The following is a 23,205-nucleotide window of genomic DNA, read 5'->3' as shown; positions in this document are numbered from 1 at the left end:
CTAATATGTTATTACTTCAATTTTATCATGTGATATAAAAAAAAAATCATGTGTGTATGTAGCCATAAATAAGTCACATATCGTGCCTTCAGCTCTTCGTGACTGAAGGTATTTACAGTGCCTGGGTATACTCCAGGAAAAACAAAATATATGATTTTTTTTTTCAAGACTCTCCCTACAATTACAGTATTTTAACACAATTAGAAGACTTTCAATGATTGAGTTACTTTATATGGCTCCTACAGCTGCCAAGCAGGCGAGAACTAATTTAGAGTCTTCTGTGGAAGTCTCCGGTTCCATTCAGCATAAGAAAATTCTTAGCCACAGCTCATGTTGTATCACTCACAGCCAGGATGCAGAACACTAAGAAGCGACCAACTGTAATGGACCGTTGTAAATATCCAATAGGAGACATTTCTTTCATACCGTGAACATATAAAACCTCCTATTGGCAGATGTAATAAAAACAGGATTCCTTTAAGTAAATTCCATCCCTCAAAAACCTTCGAATCTTGTCCAAAGGGTCTCCCACATTGGGGATCAATTTCCCATTCCTGCTGGATTCCATCAGGAATGAGGGTGGTCTAACCATAGCACAACAAAGTGCTGCTGTTGCTTGTGGTCCGAGCTTGTTCTTGGTGTGTGTGGTTTGCAATTTTCCGAGCACTGTGTGAGTTCATACAGCTTTGTGTTTTTAGTGAATTAAATTATTTCATATCCTCTCTCCTCGTTTTGCCCAATTATCGCCTAGAATACTTTGATATCCCCCATATGGTGGCTTGGAGTTCTCATCTTTAACATAGTCTGCCGTCTGATATCTGAGTTGTGGACTCTAATTTAATTACTACTAATGGTGTGTTCTATGGGGCTCAAACATATATATAATTTTTTTAAACTAGAAAAAAAAATACCACTGTAGATCTTGGGGAAATCTAGAGAAAAAAACACTTAAAAGAAAAAAAAAAACATAAAAAAAAAAAAAGATTTACGGCTGCTAAAATATTTCAACCCACTTGGTAAGGGGTTCCGCCCAAGGGTCTCCAGAGGGCACAATGACCTTTTGTAACTGACTAGCAATCTTCAGCCAGCGTTTTATGGAACGGTAAATCTTTTAGCTGGCTCAGACATTCCTCCATAACATCTACCTCCTGGCCTTGGCCGAATTTCAATATTTTCATCAGTATGTGTTTACTTAAATGAAATAAAGTCAGAATAAAGACTCTGCTTGATGTTTTTTTTTTTATGTAACGAGATATAGCCCATCCTGTACATTTCCCCAATAACATGTAGAACTTCCTATACATCATGAAAAGATGAATTTTAGCACATGAAGGCAGTAAAATAAAAAATGATCTGTTCAGTAGATGCTCTGCTAGTGTTCCAGGCGCTATCGTACTAAGGTGGCAAAGGCGCTTGTTATGGGATTACGCTGTCTACAGCTCACAGTAAGGCCCCAATAAATCAGATTCCCCCGTTTCACCAATCAGACAGCACCACCGATCCGCTGACCGCCGATTCGCTGGTCTAGGTTTGTTTTCATGTCATCACTGTTGTTCTATTTGCCTACTTTTATTCTTTTAATCACAGGAGACTTCTTAAAGGCAAACTGGGGGTGGCTTCGATATGGGGAGGGAGGGGCAGTAGGCTATTTTACTAGGAAGTGGTTGGGGTACTGGCAGAACCGTTATCATGGTACCCAACCATGCGCTCTTCCCAGAGGTCAGGGAGAACTACCACCAATCCCGGAGACTGTCTGTCATTCCAGAAGAGTCGGCATGTACTCTATGATTATAAGTCAGTGACATCACTACAACACTGTGAGCTGATATAATATTACCAATGCACCCTATTCAGTAGGAACTAGTCACATGACTGGGCTAGGTCATAATTTAGACCATGAAATCATAGACAGTTAAAACATATACACCAAAAGGTTAAAAGGTCAACATGGTCAAAATGCCGACAACCAAAAGGTCACATAAAGTTGACAGGTTCATATTAGAGAGAGATAAAATATTAACATGGTCAAAAAGTCGATAATGAATCAAAAGAGGTCTACAGTTCAGAGTTTTACAGTCAAAATGTCAACATGTCAAAATGTTGATAGTCATTATATAGGCACAACCAAATGTAAACATTCGAAATATAGACAGGTCATCACGTTGACAGGTATATCAGTATACCAGCTGTAGGCATCCACAGATGCGCCAGCAATTATAGAATAAACATTTTATTAACGTCTATATTCTGAATGCCGACCTTTTGAACGTGTCAATATTTCAAACTGTCTTAATAATGATTGTGTAACTTTTGACCATGTCTAAGTTATGCCCCTATTGATATTTTGACTGTGGATATATTTATTGTCGATGGTTTCACCGTTTTGGAGTGACACGTGTCTTGTTCGCCACGGCCAGGACCCATTGGAGGAGTGAGCCACTTCACTTCGGGGGTTATTCTGTTTGATTCACAAGGCTGCGAATTCACAGCCTTGCGAGTCCACCAAACCCCACCCGGCGAATGTCCGGCCGCTCACCCCCCCCTTGCAGCGCGGGTTTCCCCGCACAGGCTACGAATGGATGTTCGGCATAAACACCCACATCTTTCGATGGTGGCCGACCATCGAAAGATGTGGAAGGTACACGCATATAAAAGTTACTTTCATATGCGTGCACGCTGGGACGGATATGGGCGGGCAGCTGACATACGGTGATATCAGCTACCCGCCCCCCGCACCCGCGTCACTTCCTCATTACAGCCTCATTACCATGAGAACGCCCAGTGTTCTCATTTGAACACCCATGAAATGCTGGGCGTTCCCATATGGTGATCGGCTGCCTGGCGCCCCCGCCCTTCTCCGCCCCCCCTACTCGCCGTGTAGGGTGCGTGCACCTGGCAAACCGAATGTTCGCCGTGGGTGGACGCACCCTGTGTCTGCACCTGCGCAGAAACGCGCCTGCGCATGTGCAGACAAACGAATATGAATAAGGCCCTTTGGCTGTTCTTGTTGGCCCAGCTGAAAGTATGTCTGCCTCAAATGTGTAGGTAACAGACGGTGGTTTGGTTTATACTGGCCGCTTTAGCTGTGAACGTTCTGCACAGGAAGTCGTAGAAATGACAATCGTCCCAACCACCATCTGCAGTTACACAACTTGCACAATGGATGACAGCATTTACTGGTAATTACACTTTGTGCATTTTCTCAGACAAATATGTTTGCAGATAATAATAAAATATTTTTTTTATCATTATTCAATCATTGCTAGTTACACTCATAATGTCTATCATTTATAACTGATGAAGCTCAAGTCATCTATAGTAATTATCCTAGATGATCAATACGGGGGTATTTATTTTAATTATTAATTCTTTATAGATTTTACTCTCTCTATGATTAGTAACTTTAATTAAAATTCTATATGACATCAATTATCTAGGCATTAACATTGCAAAATGCATGTATATCGCAGAAAGCAGATGTTAATGGCATTGCATCATGTCTTTGAGGAGACGTTATAGTAATGGATACCTATTTAAATCAGCAATTTTCTAAACGAATGTTCAGATAATAATCTATTCATCTTATTTGTTATGCTTCATTCTGGTCTCTTTCTAATGCGGCGCTATTAGCCAGGAGACTGTTCGGTCATTTATAATGATGCACTGCGGGGGTGTAAGACGGTGATAAGAACATACGGTAATTACAGTAGAGCAGGACTTAAAGTGGTCCTGGAGAGGTGGTGGAACTCATTTCCCATGCCACCGGACCCCCACCGCCCCTTTAGCCAGAGTCAGTGCCAGGGGTTTTGGCAACTCCCTGCAAACAAGAAATGTGAGCCCTACCTCTCATCTCCCATACTATATAAAGGGACAGTAGTCACACAATATTACACCCAATTTATATTACTCCACACAGTAGCACAATCCCATTCACATTGCACCGCATGTAGTGCCTCCGATTCATATTCATTGCATCCATATACATGCATGCAACACAGTATTCTTGCTTATACACAATGTCCACAGTAGTGGTGACCCTTTCACATAATGGGGGTGATTCTGGTTCATTTGCCCCATTTTGAATCCGCAACAAGGATCAATGTTGAAACTGTCACTTGTTAAAAGGGGCAGACTAGATGGGCCAAGTGGTTCTTATCTGCCATCAAATTCTATGTTTCTATGTTGCTGGCCTGAGCATAATCGCGTATGCATATGTGCAGGTCGTCACTATGGTGAGCACTCTAGGAACAAGCAGCGCTATAGAAATCCACCCATTATCCTCTATGTGTCCCATTTTAGCATCTTATTCTTATTGTTTTTAACCCCTTCCCGACATTTGACGTACATTTACGTCATGGTCGGGAAGTACTTCCCGACACATGGCGTAAATGTACGTCATGGCTTGTAACTGTCACCGCGTCTATAGACGCGGTGACAGTTTCAACATGTCTGCTGTCCCTGACAGCAGACATGTCCCTGCATGCCCAGGGGGGGCTGCGATGCCGCCCCCCCGTCGGCGATCGCTGTGATTGGCTGTTCAGTGTGAACAGCCAATTACAGCGTTTTCTGTGTCACCGGCGAATAACGTTCGCCGGTGACACGCGATCGGAGGTGATTGGTGCTGTAAAGTACAGCACCAATCACCGCGGGGTGTAAGGGTGACACTGGTGTCACCCCACCTCACCCCGCCCGCCCCCAAAGGCCGTGGTTGGTTCGTCGGACCGACGGACCAATCACAGCCAAGGAGGGGGATTTAAACTAACGGTGACTGCACTGCAGACGCCATTCCGGTCTGGAATTGCGTGCAGTGCGGTCACCGTGCCTAGCTGCCGCAGTATACTGACCTGAACCGAGCAAAATACTTACCTGATCACTGCTTCATCACTGCTTGTAGTGTGCTGGATGCTTCCTGGATCCTGTTACTACTTGTGACTTCCTGTGTTGTGAACTTGTGCTGCTGCAGTGTAATAGCGTTAGATAGAGAGAGATAGATAGAGAGAGATAGAGAGAGATAGTGTCAGAGAGTGCTATATTTTGTGCTGCTGCAGTGTGATATAGTTATAGATAGAGAGATAGAGAGAGAGAGATAGAGAGAGATAGAGAGATAGTGACAGATTGTGCTATATATTTTTTATATAACTGACTGCTGCCCCCCCTTTTGTGCTGATCAGTATAAATTAACTGATCAGCAACTTTTTGGGGGCGCAGGTTTTTTTTTATATATATATATACCTGTCAGTGCTGCTGCTGCAGTGTTATAGAGTGATAGATAGTGAGAGATAGAGAGATAGGCCCTTATTCTGGTTGGTGCGGCCGGAGCCGCACACGGTGCTCCGGCCGCACAAACCAATCCCCGCCCACGAGACGGATCGCCACGGCCGTCCGTACACGGACGGCTGGCGATCCGCATAAAAATGGTGGGGCGTACGCCTCCACCATGGTGGGAGCTGCCCCCTGCATTCGATGGTCGTCGACCATCGAAGGCAGGGCCGCACGCCACAGCAGCTCCCGCAAGCTGAGACCACACGGACAATCGTCCGTGTGATAGCTTGTATGGGGGCTGAGAGCTGACATCCGGCGACGTCAGCTTTCCGCCCCCATCAGTGGCGTCATACCCTGATTAGCATGCATACGCCCCGCGTTTGCATGGGAACGCCCATGAAACGCGGGGCGTATACATAGGGAAATGAGGGTATGAAGCCCCTCACGCCCCTATACGCCCCCTTTGCGGCGGACGAAATACGTCTGCGGCGAATGGGGCTGCACATGCGCAGATTGACCTCTGCGCATGTGCAGACTAAAAACATCGGCGGTACGGCCGCACGCGGGCCGTACCGTCCGAAATCAGAATAAGGGCCATAGAGAGATAGAGAGAGATAGTGACAGAGAGTGATAGAGACTGCTATATTTTGTGTCTGCTGCCCCCATTTTGTGCACCCCCAGCAACTTTTTGGGGGTGCAGGGGTTATTTTTCATATATATAACTGTCAGTGCTGCTGCTGCAGTGTCATAGAGTGATAGATAGTGAGAGATAGAGAGATAGAGAGAGATAGTGACAGAGAGTGATAGAGAGTGCTAAGTTTTGTGTCTGCTGCCCCCGCCTTTTGTGCTGATCACTATATCTGAGGTGATCAGCAACTTTTTGGGGGTGCAGAGGTTTTTTTTTTTTATATATACCTGCCAGTTGCTGCCAGTTGCACTGTCAGTTGCACCAAAGGTTGTGCACCTGCTGCCCCTCACTGGTAATCAGTGTCGCATCACTGATCACCTTTTTTTTTTTTTGAGGCTGCTGTGGGGTCTTTTTTTAATTTTTTTTTTACACACACTGTGATTTTGTGGGTGTCCTGTGGCCACTGTGCGCTGATCAGTGACGTACATCACTGATCAGCTTTTTCGGCACAGGGTTGATCTTTTTTTTTGATCAAATTCCTGTTGCCTTTGAGCGCTGTTCAGTGACGGACGTTACTGACCAACATCTGTGCTCAATTTTTGGCGCAGGACCTTTTTTTTTTTTTTTTAACCCCTTCAATTTTTTTTTTAACCCCTTCAATTTTTTTTTTTTTTAACCCCTTCAATTTTTTTTTTTTTGTATAAAGTATTTTTTTTTTCTGCACTACATACACACTACACACTACATACCCCCCGGGTTGAAATAAAGTTTGTACCCCCCCCTACACTATACACGTGTTGAAACATTTCACTACCAGTAACACAAAAATAAAAATGGCATCCCAAATGTCATCCCAAATGTCATCCCAAATGTCATCCCAGTCATCCAGAAGAATGTATTCAGCGGAGGAGGCATATGCCATGCTTGCCTCTGACTCTGACACAGCCAGTGATGCAAGCGGGGAATTTGAAGGCTTCGTCTTAAGCTCCTCTTCCTCCTCTAGTGATGAGGGACCCCCTCAAAGACGCCCCCGTAGAGCAGCTGAGACCCCCCCCCCAATAATTGATCTCGTATGGACCCCACCACCAGACAATTTTGAGCCCCAGGTTCCTGAGTTTTTGGCCATGCCAGGAATCCAATTTGATTCCACAGGTCTCAGAGAAATTGACTTTTTCAAATTATTTTTCTCTGATGATTTTATAAATTTAATGGTGGACCAAACTAATTTATATGCCCAGCAGTTTATTGCTCAAAACCCCACGTCATCATTTGCTAGGTGGACCCCTGTAGATGCAGTAGAGATGATGACGTTTTGGGGTCTGGTGTTTCATATGGGCATAGTAAAAAAGCCAGAAATTAGGCAATATTGGAGTACAGATGTTCTGTACAGCACCCCATTTTACCGTATGGCCATGCCCCGGGCTCGATTTGAGACGATCCTTAAATTTTTGCATTACAACGATAATGCACAGTGCCCACCCAGAGATGATCCCACCTTTGACCGGCTATTCAAAGTCAGGCCGGTCATTGATCATTTCAGTGCCAAATTTGAAGAGATGTACATCCCAGATAAATTCATTTGCATAGAAGAGTCCCTTATACATTTTAAAGGAAGGGTTAAATTCCGCCAGTACCTTCCCAGTAAGAGGGCAAGGTATGGCATAAAAATGTATAAGCTGTGTGAAAGCACCTCAGGGTACACCCACAGGTTTAGGGTATATGAAGGGAAGGATTCAAGAATTGAACCGCCAGAATGCCCCCCCTCCCTCGTAGGTGTTAGTGGAAAAATTGTCTGGGATTTAGTGCACCCCTTCCTGGATAAAGGTTATCACCTCTATGTGGATAACTTTTACACCAGCATCCCCCTGTTTAAGGCCCTTGGTTCAAGAGGTACAGCAGCTTGCGGTACTGTGCGCAAGAACCAAAGAGGCCTCCCAAAAACGCACATTGCCCAAGTAATGAGAAGGGGTGAAAGCAGGGGAATATGCACCGAAAATATGTTGTTGGTCAAATATAAGGACAAGAGGGATGTCCTTATACTGACAACAATTCACGGAGACAGTACCACCTCCGTCCCTGTACGAGGTACCAGTACCCACACCTCAAAACCTAATTGTATCCTGAATTACAATAGGTACATGGGCGGAGTGGATCTTTCAGATCAGGTACTGAAGCCGTACAGTGCCCTGCGGAAAACAAAAATCTGGTACAAGAAGCTGGCCGTGTATATCATCCAGATGGCACTGTATAACGCTTACGTGCTATTCCGTTCTACCGGCCAGAGGGGGACATTTATGCACTTTCAAGAGGAAGTCATAAAGGGCCTAGTATTTGGGAACCAGCAGGCAGAGGGCCCCAGTACTTCTAGTACTGGCCCCCGTATTGTACCAGGGCAGCATTTTCCTGATGAAATCCCCTCCACTGGAAAAAAGGGCAGGACACAAAAAAGGTGCAAAGTTTGCTATAAAAAGGGAATAAGAAAGCAAACTATTTTCCAGTGTGACACTTGCCCCGACAAACCCGGCCTATGTATAAAGGAGTGTTTTAAAATATACCACACATCTATGGATTTTTAGGTTCATCATTTCACCGTGCTTCGGGGGTCTTGCTAATGCCACATAGCGCCCACCATTCATTCCACCAGAATCTGAGCCGCAAAATCCAAAAATCACTCCTTCCCTTCTGAGTCCTGCCATGCACCCAACTGGTATTTTTTGGTCACATGTGAGGCATTGCCGTACTCGGGAGAAATTGGGGCACAGATTTTGGGGTGCTTTTTCTCCTTCATACCTTCTGAAAATGAAAAATTTTGAGCCAGAACTGCATTTTTGTGTAAAAAAATGTAATTTTTCATTTTCACTGCCCAGTTGTATCAAAATTGGTGAAACCCCTGGGGGTTTGAAATGTACACTATACCCCTAGATGAATTCCCTGAGGGGTGTAGTTTGCAAAATGGGGTCACTTGTGGGGTGGTTCCACTGTATTGGTGCTTTGGGGGTCTTGCTAATGCGACATAGCACCCACCAACATTCCACCAGAATTTGTGCTGCAAAATCCAAATATCACTCCTTCCCTTCTGAGTCCTGCCACTTTTTGGTCACACATGAAGCATTGCCGTACTCGGGAGAAATTGGGGCACAGATTTTGGGGTGCTTTTTCTCCTTCATACCTTCTGAAAATGAAAAATTTTGAGCCAGAACTGCATTTTTGTGTAAAAAAATGTAATTTTTCATTTTCACTGCCCAGTTGTATCAAAATTGGTGAAACCCCTGGGGGTTTGAAATGTACACTATACCCCTAGATGAATTCCCTGAGGGGTGTTGTTTGCAAAATGGGGTCACTTGTGGGGGGGTTCCACTGTATTGGTGCTTTGGGGGTCTTGCTAATGCGACATAGCACCCACCAACATTCCACCACCAAAAATCACTCCTTCCCTTCTGAGTCCTGCCATGCACCCAACTGGTATTTTTTGGTCACATATGAGGCATTGCCATACTCGGGAGAAATTGGGGCACAGATTTTGGGGTGCTTTTTCTCCTTCATACCTTATGAAAATGAAAAATTTTGAGCCAGAACTGCATTTTTGTGTAAAAAAATGTAATTTTTCATTTTCACTGCCCAGTTGTATCAAAATTGGTGAAACCCCTGGGGGTTTGAAATGTACACTATACCCCTAGATGAATTCCCTGAGGGGTGTAGTTTGCAAAATGGGGTCACTTGTGGGGGGGTTCCACTGTATTGGTGCTTGGGGGGTCTTGCTAATGCAACATAGCACCCACCAACATTCCACCAGAATCTGAGCTGCAAAATCCAAAAATCACTCCTTCCTTTCTGAGTCCTGCCATGCACCCAAATGGTATTTTTGGTCACATGTGAGGCATTGCCGTACTCGGGAGAAATTGGGGCACAGATTTTGGGGTGCTTTGTCTCCTTCATTCCTTGTGAAAATGAAAAATTTTGAGCCAGAACTGCATTTTTGTGTAAAAAATGTAATTTTTCATTTTCACTGCCCAGTTGTATCAAAATTGGTGAAACCCCTGGGGGTTTGAAATGTACACTATACCCCTAGATGAATTCCCTGAGGGGTGTAGTTTGCAAAATGGGGTCACTTGTGGGGGGGTTCCACTGTATTGGTGCTTGGGGGGTCTTGCTAATGCGACATAGCACCCACCAAAATTCCACCAGAATCTGAGCTGCAAAATCCAAAAATCACTTCTTCCCTTCTGAGTCCTGCCATGCACCCAAATGGTATTTTTTGGTCACATGTGAGGCATTGCCGTACTCGGGAGAAATTGGGGCACAGATTTTGGGGTGCTTTTTCTCCTTCATACCTTCTGAAAATGAAAAATTTTGAGCCAGAACTGCATTTTTGTGTAAAAAAATTTAATTTTTCATTTTCACTGCCCAGTTGTATCAAAATTGGTGAAACCCCTGGGGGTTTGAAATGTACACTATACCCCTAGATGAATTCCCTGAGGGGTGCTGTTTGCAAAATGGGGTCACTTGTGGGGGGGTTCCACTGTATTGGTGCTTTGGGGGTCTTGCTAATGCGACATAGCACCCACCAACATTCCACCACCAAAAATCACTCCTTCCCTTCTGAGTCCTGCCATGCACCCAACTGGTATTTTTTGGTCACATATGAGGCATTGCCATACTCGGGAGAAATTGGGGCACAGATTTTGGGGTGCTTTTTCTCCTTCATACCTTATGAAAATGAAAAATTTTGAGCCAGAACTGCATTTTTGTGTAAAAAAATGTAATTTTTCATTTTCACTGCCCAGTTGTATCAAAATTGGTGAAACCCCTGGGGGTTTGAAATGTACACTATACCCCTAGATGAATTCCCTGAGGGGTGTAGTTTGCAAAATGGGGTCACTTGTGGGGGGGTTCCACTGTATTGGTGCTTGGGGGGTCTTGCTAATGCAACATAGCACCCACCAACATTCCACCAGAATCTGAGCTGCAAAATCCAAAAATCACTCCTTCCTTTCTGAGTCCTGCCATGCACCCAAATGGTATTTTTTGGTCACATGTGAGGCATTGCCGTACTCGGGAGAAATTGGGGCACAGATTTTGGGGTGCTTTTTCTCCTTCATACCTTCTGAAAATGAAAAATTTTGAGCCAGAACTGCATTTTTGTGTAAAAAATTTAATTTTTCATTTTCACTGCCCAGTTGTACCACAATTGGTGAAACCCCTGGGGGTTTGAAATGTACACTATACCCCTAGATGAATTCCCTGAGGGGTGTAGTTTGCAAAATGGGGTCACTTGTGGGGGGGTTCCTAAATTTTAGCATCTTATGGTGCCTAGAAACCTACATGGTGCCTAAAAAATAATCTCATAAAAAGGAGGCTCCAAAATCAAGTAGGTGCTCCTTCTATTATGAAGCCTGTGGTTTGGTCAACGTGCACACTAGGGCCACATATAGGATATTTATGAAAACAAAAGAATTGGGGGAATCAATTTTTAGTCACATTTCTCTAGTAAAATGTACTGTGTTCCTTAGAAAAATGTATTAAAATTGCAAATCTGCAAAAAAAAATGAAATTTTGAAATTTCACCTACACTTTGTTTTAATTCCTGTGAAACACCTAAAGGGTTAACAAACTTCCAAAATGCTGTTTTGAATACTGTGAGGGGTGCAGTTTTTGAAATGGTATCATTTATGGGGGTGTCTCACATACAAGTCCCTCAAAGTCACATCAGAACTGAACTGGTCCCTAAAAAAATCAGTGTTTGAAATTTTCTTGAAAATTTGAGAATTTGCTATTCATATTGTAAGCCTCCTAGTGTCCAAAAAAATTAAAAGGAAGTTGAAATAATGATGGAAACATAAAGTAGACATATGGTCTATGTTAGTTATTAACTATTTTGAGTGGTATGATTATTTGTCTCACAAGCAGAAAATTTAACATTTTGCAAATTGCTAAATTTTCCATTTTTTTACGACATTTTGGTATTTTTCACAAAAAAACACAGACTGTATCGACCCAAATTTACCACTAATTTGAAGTACAATGTGTCACGAAAAAACAATCTCAAAATCACTGGGATAAGTAAAAGCAAAAAAAAGTTATCCCCACTTAAGTGATACATGTCAGATTTGAAAAAAAGGGCTCTGTCAGGAACGCAAAAACTGGCTCTGTCAGGAAGGGGTTAATATTTTTTATATATCATGTATGAATACATTGTATTACTTCCCCTAAATAGTCCAATCTACTTATTATTACTATTAGCGCTACTCTTTTGTTCCAACTGTCCTTGTACTGTCTGTTTTTGAAAAATGACCGTAAGAAGCTGGTTGGCTGACACTATGGCCTTTATTCTAGTTGAATCGGATAGATGCATATTTGGGACAGGAACCGAGTGTTCTTAGCCCCGCCTACCGCACGGATCGCTCACACCGTCTGAATGCGGTAAGACGCCGACCGAACGGACCGCGAGTGGATGTTTCATGTGAACTCCTCCCCCATCTGTGGGAACCTCCCCCATCCTCCGATGGTCGCCGACCATCGAATGCTGGACCGAGCGGTCAGGCAGCACCGAGTGCTCCAGATCACTCGGACATTTTTCCGTATGAAAGCAGGGATATGGGCGGGCAGCTGACATCCGGCTATGTCATATGTCCACCCCCCCACACGTGCGTCACGGCCGGATTACCATACGTACGCCCAGCGGTTTCATGGGAACACCCATGAAACGTGGCGTGTACGCATATGGTAATGAGCCCTAACAACCCTTCAACCCCCCTCCACCCCCTGCTCGGATGGTTCCATATGATCATTTTCTGCACGAACCTCACTCCATGTTCGTACTTGTGAGGTGTTCGCACATGCGCAGATACGCCTCTGCACATGCGCAAACACCAACCATCGGCCATCCGTCCGCACTCGGAGCCATCCGACTCAATCAGAATAAGGGCCTACGGGTGACATTTAATAGAACGCGATTTTTAGTCATTTTCAAATTCGCCCATTATTGCACTTTTTAAAACTGCGTTTTTTGCCGTTTTTCTGCATCTTATTAAATATGCAAATTCGGGGGAAAAGCGCGATTTCGGACGTTAATCGCAAAAATCTAATTTTCGCATCTCATTAAATGTCACCCTATATCTCTCTCCAATGTTTGATACATTTCCCCACTATTATTTTTCACCACTTTCCAATAATTGAAAACATGTCTCCGGTTCTATCTTCTAATGATTGAATTATAAATGCAACAATTAACAACAATTAACCAGAATAAGCGGAGAAGAAAGGTCCGATTGGCTCGCTGACTGAGATGTTATGGTAACACAAGGATGGCACGGAGAAGGCGATGACAGCGTGTTTGGTGGAACATGTAACACACTGTACATTAGCGTATGATTGATCTCTCGCTCTGTGAGACTGTTCTCTTACATCCCTCAGCTGTACAGTAGATATGTAGCTCTCTGCATCTCATTTCTCCTCAATAACAGACATCTGGGTCTTGTCTATTACATATGCATGTAATAGATTCATCCCATATTTCTGCCTGGTGATGGCGGAAGCCGATGTCTCGTAACCAGATTTTAACACATTTCTGCAAATATTTATCCCCTTGTTTGGCTCCAGTCATTCATTGTAGATCTTGCCTCCGGCCTGAGGTCTAGAAATTCTAATAGTGAACACATTATATTTCTTGGCATGGCGCACAATGAGGTAGATAAACATTTCCTCTCCCCTGGACTCCGATGGGGAGGTATGGAAGATGCTGGGCCTGACACTCCATGAATTACAAAGTTACTCTCCTGGCAGAGATATTTACGAAGACTATCCTATTCCCGGCACAGATGTATTTTTCCTAGAACAAAGCCCTTTAATTCCCTCAAACCATTTACTGTCTTTATCTTTCAAATTACAGACACCTTTTCTTTCACATTTGTTGGTAATTTGCATTATTGCTATTCTTACGTGGGACATTCTTCCCCCTACACCCCCCCCCCCCCCCCCCCAACCCTCCCTCCTGGCAGCCTAATCCCCCAACCCACCTCCTAACCTAACCCTCATACACTGCAGCCTAAACCTAACCCTAGCCCCCCTTTCTAAGTGCCTACCCCTAACCCTCCCTGCAACCTAAAGCCCCGTACACACAGGGGAGATATATTGCTCAGTTTCTCCTTTTCATCAGCGACCAGAGATGGTCGCTGATGAAGGGGAACCTCTGCCGGGGGAGCCGCAGAGGTAATCAGCTGGTCGCAGGAGCAAGCTCCTGCGACCAGCGATTAGAACGGGGCTGAAACGGGAGTGCGCACCCGGCGATTTATTGCCGGGGCACACTCCCATCACTGGCAATATGTTCGCCAGCAACCATATTTCCAGCTATTTCAGCCCCTATCGCCCCCGTGTGTACACAGCTTAACCTTACCCCCTCAGCCTAACCCTCCCTAGTGCCTACATTTACCCCAACCCTCATAATGCTACAGCATCATTGCAGTACCAGCAGTACTGGTGTCCTGGTGGAAATCAGAATGCCAGCATTGTAATTGTGCCTGTCAGTATCCTGCCTGCTGCAATGCTGTATGAATCCCCTGCCTACATCTACAAAAGTACAACAAGTATTTTCAGCACTAATCAGTTTACCCCTATATTCGGGGGAGGGGCCCTAGACTGCACACCCTGGACATATGAGGTGCTACCTGCTGAGACCTGTAGTGCAGCAAGCAGGAGGAGGAGTTTGCAGGTGCACACTAAATATAAATGCTAGACCTTTTAATATCATTGCTATATTGCATTTTTGAGGTTCTTAGCATTATTATGGCCATTATTATGGGCTTGTCCACCCTATATTCGGCGTTGCGGTACCTTAGTAAATAATTTCCTGACAACTGAAATCCCCCCTGTGTTTGCCTATGAAACTACCTATATTTCCTAATGACTATATATAGGTCTGTAACACAAGGGCTGGCTCAGCATTTGTGCATTTACTGAATGCAGGAATCGCTTTGGCCCTGCGAGCATAACTATCATAGGTGCAAGGGGTGCATCTGCTATGGGGCCCAGAGCTGAAGGGGGCCCATCTTTGCTGTCTAAGTAATATGTTTTACATACATTCTTCACCATCAGTTGCTAAATAGGGGGCCCGGTGCTAAATAGAAGAAATAGTTTTCGCCCATCATAGTACATTTTGGCCGCAGTTTCCTATTCTGTCTCTGCCCTTACAGGTCAGGGACTTCTAATCTACAACATAACAGAACCTGACACAACATAACAGAACCTGACACAATATAACAGAACCTGACACAACATAACAGAACCTGACACAACATAACAGAACCTGACACAACATAACAGAACCTGACACAATATAACAGAACCTGACACAACATAATACCACTTTCACATCGCCGTCACGTTTTAAAAACCGGTATTTAAAACGGTAATTAAAACGGGTCAGAGCCTTAACATTGCCGCAGATTACCGTTTTAAATACCGGTTTATACCCCTTTCACATCGCACTTTTAAAACGGTAAATTGCCGTTTTTTTTTCCCTTTTTAAAACGTTTAAGCCTGCACTGTGAATGAATAGCATTGTACACATTCACATTGCACAAAAAAACGGCAAGGAACCGTGTAGGACTCTGCTTTTTACACGGTTTGAAATGCCAGTTAACTTTAAACGGTAAATCGGCTGTGGTGCATTCACAGTGCAGGCTTAAACGTTTTAAAAAGGGAAAAAAACGGCAATTTACCGTTTTAAAAGTGCGATGTGAACCTGACACAATATAACAGAACCTGACACAACATAACAGAACCTGACACAACATAACAGAACCTGACACATATTTCACCCGTGGTCGGCTTACATGATAACACTCTGCACATGCATGGGAACGTCTGTATGCGGGCCAGCAGCAGCAGCAGCAGCAGCGGCATAATAAAGAATGATGCAAGCCCGGGTTCTCTATGCTGGAATAGTTACATAGAGAAGGACTCTAGAGAGAGGTGCTTTACCGGAATGATAAAGTGACCAGGAAGGCAATTTGTAAAGAAAAATATTTGTGCACTAGCCGGAATTGGCCTGGTGCATTAAATAAACGTATGTGGATGTGCCCAGCCATACATCATATCTTCCCACTGTCATGTGTGATGGCTGCTGGTGCGGTGTGGGGGGGGGACGCTGATGCTGGGTCCATGTTAATGGACATTCTCCAAAGTGCAGGCCCTCTTCAGTTCTTGCATCCCCGGGCTAATGACCCAGAACAGCTGCTCAATGTGCGTGCTGGGCGCTGGCGGAGAACATTAAACAGGGGAAGGCAGTTATGGGAGGACATCTCGGCACAAGCAGCGAGTGGGGTGAGGGGAATGTTGGGGCGAGAGCGATCCCATTAGCTGTGAAAGCCAAGCGATTAATGCACCCGCAGAGACTTCATTTATAAAGTAACTTCAGCAGAGATGAGCCGTCGTTAAGACCTTCAGGGCTGCGCCATAACGGAGCCGTGTGTGGGACTGGTAGCATAAGCTGAGTGAGGATAGGGACCCGGAGACTACAGCGGAGAAAGGAAAATAGGATTGTCCTGTTCCTGCTCCAAAATACACACTGCCCCGAGGACGCTGCTCGTATAACCACTTCCCTACAACCTGTATACAGCCAAACGTGAATACGCTCCTGCTCAGCTGGGTAGTAAATATTCCTCCTGACAGCCAGACAGAACACTGCTGCTGCTCACTCATTCATCCTCTCACACGCACCGTTAGTGTGGTCTTGGCATGGTTACTGTACATACGTAGCGTACAGGGGGGGTGGCGGGAAGCACAGAAGGTTCTAGATGGGCTGTTATGCTGGTGTTATAGCCGCTTGTGTCTCAGGTGACACCAGGCAAGCCTCCAAGGTTGTGGGGGTTATTCTGGTTGATTCGCAAGGCTGCGAATTTGGCGAATGCCGGGATACTGCCCCCTCCCCCCCTCGCTGCGTGTGTTCCCAAGCACAGGCTGCGAATGGACGTTTAACATAAACATCCATTCGCATGCTACAGGGAACAACCACATCATATGTAAGGGACTTTAAAGTCACTTACATATGCGTGCATGCTGGGAAGGCAATGGGCGGGCAGATGACAACTGGTGATGTCAGCAACTAGGTCGACACATGAAAAAGGCTGACATGGCTAAGGTTGACAGAGTTAGAAAGTTGACACAAGCATGATGTTGACAATGGCAAGGTCAAAAGCTCAACTTTTTCACAGATTTTGTCCTGAATGTTGACACTGTCGATATGGATACCGTCAAAGTGCATCACGCCCCCTCGCCATGCTTCGGGCACAGTGCGCTTCCGATCCTGCACAATGCTTATAGTAGCTGTGTCTTTACTAGTAGAAGCAATGCCCTTTAAATTTCAGCATTCACACGATCGGTAGGTCTGGGTCTAATGATCCAATGCTCCTCAAGTGTGTGTGGCCTACGTATGCTGAGCCTAATTCAGATCTGATCGCAGGACAAATTTGTTCTCAGAATGGACAAAACCCATGCTGCACTGCAGGTGGGGCAGATGTAACATGTGCAGAGAGAATTACATTTGGGTGAGGTGTGTTCAAACTGAAATCTAAATTGCAGTGTAAGAATAAAGCAGCCGGCATTTACCCTGCACAGAAACAAAATAACTCCCCCAACTCTAACTCTGTCTATACATGTTACATCTGCCCCACCTGCAGTGCACATGGTTTTGTCCATTTTGAGAACCAATTTGTCCTGCGATCAGGTCTGAATTAGGCCTGTTGGCAGCTATGTTCCCCATCTGTCATGATCAGGGTCCACACTTGGTTTAGTTTCCATTCCAGATGTGTCCATGTAACATCTTCATATTGCAACAAATAGCCTCGTTCTGCCCATCACAGACTGTGCAACTTTTTCTAAAAATATGCATCTTAAACATTAAACCAATACTAATCCTAAATCCTCAGTACAGGACACGCAAATGTGGATATAAAGTTCCGGATAAGTCTGCGATCTGGGTAGAAAGATAAAAGACAGAGGCCTGATACCAGTGACCTGCGTGATGCCTCGTCTCTGGCATTGCTGTTCATAATCTGCAACTTTATACCAATTCCTTTGGGATTAACCCCTTGAGTGGTGGATTTTTCTGGGGCAGGACACACCTAACAGGGCAGGTTTTTCCTGCCCCAAAAATACCCACCACAGACGCGGCAGACCACTCCCTCATCCCTCCTGTGGCACCCCTCGCCCCGGCGATCGTACGCCAGAGTTCCCCCTGTCACCGCTATTCACAGCAGTGATCAGGAAGCAGGCTCGGGGATGTTCGGGGCGGCTCAGGGGGGAATCGGCCACCCAAACTTTTCCGAGCAGGGCCTGCCGCCGGTGCATGCGCAATGCAGCGAATGGTGGCATTTGGAACAAGGATCCAAGCCGTGTTGGATCCGGGATTTACCCAGTTTACACTTCGGTGCCCACCAGCAGTGTAGACATAGGGGGCACTTGGAGATGACATCATCTCCAAGCGCTGGGACCACAGTCATCCCTGCCGGTACCGCTGATCGCTGTGCTTCTACCCAGGTCAGGACCTGGGTAGAAGTCCCGTATAAAGGGACACGGTGTGACCCATTTACACGCCCGCTGACCTGGGTCTGACCCGCTGAAGAACCAGGTTTTTTGCGGCGGTGTAAAAGGGGTATTACTGAGCAGACAATAGGAAATATAACAGTAAATTGTATCAACTATGTAATACAACTGGTCAAACTCCTACAGTATATATTGGTTATAAATTAATGTGCGTGAGCCACATCTAGTTACAAACACAAATCTACACTGATCTTCCAACAACTCTGAGTCAGAAAAAGGCCTGTAACGGTCCTGTATACAAAAGCTAATCAAAATACAGTATATTGTCCGCCAGCTGAATGTTGCCTTTACACTGCTAATTGTTAATAAAGTGGCCATACATGATGAACAGCTTGTAGCTTAACTGTACTTTCTCTGAGTAAACATTAAACGGATGAAAAAAATAAAAAAACACTTTTCTCCTAATAGGACAAACATTGCTGCGCGTCCCCCCCCCCAACACACACACAAGCCTAAGCAAACACATCAGCACAGAGAACACTTAACCGCAGTTTTCCCAAACAATCAGGTGTTCACTGGAGTGAAGCTCTGCACAGATCCCTGAGCCCTGGCGTATGGGCTGAGATTGCTGAGGTGTTCCTGTGCATTAGACAGAAGAACCTTCTGTACCATGCAGCGCACCCTCGCCCCAGACATGGCTGTTATCACCACCGCACTGCGCCTGAACGGAGTGATCATGTCCATTCCGCTGGTGGAGGTAATGTGTCTGCTATATTCTTGGAGTTCAGCTAATGAGGCCGATAAACTTTAAACTCCATAAGTGACCCGTCTGCAATTTACAATATTTTAAGATGAACCTTAAAGTGTTTCGAAAACTGTTCAACGCAGGACGTAAGGCAGGAATGTCCAAACTGTGGCCCTCCAGCTGTGGTGAAACTACACATCCCAGCATGCCTTGCCATAGCTGTAGCGTTCCCTAATAGCAAAACGGTGGCAAGGCATGCTGGGATGTGTAGTTTTGCAACAGCTGGAGGGCCACAGTTTGGACATGCCTGATGTAAGGCAACGAGTTACTTTGCCAAAATGTGAGCTTTGGGGAAGGCAGCGGCGCTGCTCCCGGGTTACGAATCATAGGGTCAACATAGACAAAATGTCAACACAAGCAATATACCGACACACAAAAAAAGTCGACGTGAGTTTTTCAACTTTTTTGGTGTCAATTTCGACATGACTTCTTTTGCTCACATGCTTCGGGCATGGGTGCCTCGGTCCACCGCCGCTGCGCTTGGCACACTCTACCGTTGCGGATTGTAGTCCACATCCCAGCATGCTCTACCACAGCATTCTTTAATAAAAAAGCGGGAACAGGGCATGCTGGGATTGTAGTTTCACAACAGCTGGAGTGCCACAGGTTGGCCGTCACTAATCTAGCGCTTAAACACTGAATAATATCGTTAACAATATCGATCAGTGATGTCACCGGGACCCCCACCGAACATCCAGTCAGATTTACTCCATGACAAAGGGGGTCGTTAATGACCCATGGTAGCACGCATCATTAACAACGTGGGCACACACTAAATGATATGTATAATAATATCGTTAAGGACATCATTATCATGCATATTGGAAAGAAAAATTGCATAGTGTGTAAACAACTTATGTAGCCCATACACCCATGAGATATCACATACAATCATTCAATTTCAATCACATCTGTTCGATAAATGGAATGATTGTATGCACATTTTGTGTCCCATGCAATGCAATGCGCGGGCTAGCCGGTCCAATCTCACGTCGATAGGTATTATGTGCAGCACATAATATCTATCGAATTGCAGTTGTTTAACCACATGCGATCGCTTGAATGCAATTGGTGGGTGTAGGAGAGAGGGGGCTGGAGGGAGCGCTGGCGGTGTCCATCGGAGTAGCGTAGCGCTGTGAAGGAGCACTGGTGAGCGTCGGGGGTCAGTGGCGGTGGCAGCAGAATGTTATAAAACAGTTTAAAACACTGGGTGGCCCTCTGTTTGGCTGAGACAGAGATCTCAGCCAATCAGTGTCTGCCTGAATGTGAGGCCTCTGATTGTCTGAGAGCTCTCTCAGCCAATCAGAGCCGCCCAGTGTCTTAAACTGTTTTTTTTTTTAAATTATGCCGCCACCGCTACCCCTGCTGCTCCTTCACAGTGTTATGCTACTCCGCTGCCTGCCCTCTTCCAGCACCCAATGGGTCATTGCAGATGGCAAGCAACATTGGGTGCTGGAAGAGGGCACTTTATGCACCATAACATGCAATCGGATGCGATGGTCCCACGGCTGCGTACACATTTGCAGCCGGGGGGTAGGGGCTGTGCATTTGGCGTGGCTGCCGCTACCTGCTCGCTGGGCTACGAACACTTGCAGCCCAGCGAGCAGTTCCGAATCAGGCTCAAAATGTACTCTGAATCCAAAACCTTCAGGGTAACAGCCAGAAACCCAGCAAGCCTTCCCATATATTATGGCAACGACACTGCAGAATCTACAGCACACAGAGAATCGTGGAAGAAGTTATGCACGCGAGGTCACCTGATATCACTGTGTCAGTGTGTAGCGCAGGACATTGCCGTACTCTCTAATATTCTGTGACACCCCATAAATTGCAGCTAGAATGGTGTTACTATTCCACGCCTGCCATATGCAATGGTAATTATTTTTCCCTGGCACATAAACAGTACAGAGGGCCCAGCAGCGCAGTCTCTGCGTGTTATCTGTACGCCGTGCTGTAGTTTTTGATATGTGGCTTTTGGCCCCGCAGTGTGTGGAGTGCGGGTCATTAAACAAAACATTACCCGGTAAATCAAACTGTTCTGCCCCCCACGCAAACACACGCATAAATATTTATGCAAAGTGTCCATAACAGCTAATTTGTCAGACAGATTGTGCGGCTATAAATAGATCGGGGAACGGCTGCACCGCCGCCTAGACGTTCCCTGCGTGTGCGCAGAACCATTATACACAATAGTGCTGTGACGCTGTCACTCGGTACTGTAAGGGCGATGCATCATGTTGTATTAATGCCACACAGTCAGTGCCTTTCTATTACATCCTGAGATGCTGCATTAAGTGCAAGACATTACTTTCAGCATATGCTCATCACTTTCTCTCTACGACACATATATCAGACAGTGAAAAATGCTATTGAAAGACAGAAGATCTATTATTAAAGGCTGTGTGCGCCAAAAACAGCTCATTACAGCGGCCCCCGCTGCCTGACATAACTGCGCCTATTACCTCATTCATATCTACATTGCTCCCCTTCCTAATACACAGGACAACCTCTTATTAAAGTATCCGTTACCGTGTTTTAGTTGTTCTACAATTCCATAGATCATATATTTTAGCATTTTCACACTTTCCAGCTATTGCAGAGATCATTTCTCTGCCTGGAGGCCAGTGGCGCTCTGCCAGAGAGAGGGAGGAGTTACTATCCGTGCAAATGATCTGCGCTGAATCAATAGCTCTCCGCTCCCATTGTGGGTTTGGGAATAGACACTGAGTGCGTATAACAATAGGGATTTTATGCTTATACTTTTATCGCAGATTCAGGAAAATATTATGGTTTTTGTAGCACTGTATTTGTTATTTAATAGGCACTTGCAGAATTTGGCTGTCCTGACGATTACAGGTCAATTCGTTCTTTCACTCTTCTATCTGACATTGTTATTTAGGACTGAATTCATCTTTTCTTGTTCCATTTGTAATCTATCCGTTTAGGTAATTCCCTCTATTTTCTCCTAGAGGGGCCCATTTATCATCGATCGCATTTACAATGCGACCTGGCCGGAATGTCACCGCCCAGGATCGCATTGTAAAACGTGATCCCATCAGTGGGATGTATCATACCTGAGGTGCAGCTACAGGGCTCCGGAAAGTACCTGTCCCTGCGATGTGCTGAGCTGGAAGCCTGGGGGGGGGGGGGTCTGCGCACACGCGGTTAGCGTTGACTCCTCACCTACCCCGCTGATCGCACTGCCCCGGGAGCAGTGTGGTGTATTGCCATAGACTACAATGGGCTACCGCCTTCTAAGAATGGCGATAGCCCAGGGATGCGAAGCCGGGCTGCCCGATGTTCACACATCGGGCAGCTTTGCGCCCCCCATAGAAACCTATGGGGGATGCGGCCGGCGGCGGTTCAGGGGGATCGCAGCAGGGATTGGAGGTTCCTGCTGCGGTTCCTCCTGATACATTCGCGGGATACTTAATATCTGCGTGTATTTTCAGGGATCTAGCCACAAATACTGAATGATAAATGGGCTCCTGTGTCTTTTCTTGTTCCATTTGTAATCTATCCCTTTCGGTATTTCCCTGTATATTCTCTTATAAGGGGCCCATACACAGCCTGGGATGTCTCGCAGCAGTGTACGGACACCCGACAGCCTGCGTGCCGCCGGGACCTCCGTTGTGATGGATCGCATGCGTCCCTGCCTCCCTCCAGCCCCAGAACGGAGGGTTGGACGGCCAGCCGGTCCGACCACCTAGTCGGGACCGCGCATCGGACCGCGTATCGGACCCGACTGCATGTCAGGGAGAGGCGATTTGGTCCGATTTAACGGGCCTATTGGACGCAATCAGCTGAAATCAGACCAAATCGCCTCAGTGTATGGGCACCTTTAGACCTAGGGACACAGTCGACTGTATAAAGGTTGACATACATTACGTCGACAACTAAAGGTTGATAGGGCTTAGGGTGACACGTGAAATAGGTCGACGTAGCTTAGGTCGACATGGTCTGAAGGTCA

At 45.6% G+C, this 23,205-nt stretch overlaps 1 protein-coding gene across 1 annotated transcript in view; it reads right to left on the bottom strand.

Moving 5' to 3' along the window:
- DRC11 (dynein regulatory complex subunit 11) overlaps positions 1 to 23,205 on the bottom strand; it is a 138,613-nt gene that overhangs the window by 83,318 nt on the left and 32,090 nt on the right. The window lies entirely within an intron of this gene.

Source organism: Crinia signifera, chromosome 7 (assembly GCF_055691185.1).
Source record: "Crinia signifera chromosome 7, ASM5569118v1, whole genome shotgun sequence".
NCBI lineage: Eukaryota > Metazoa > Chordata > Amphibia > Anura > Myobatrachidae > Crinia > Crinia signifera.
Note: the sequence above shows the minus strand (reverse complement) of the source record. Positions and strands in the feature narration are given on the sequence as shown.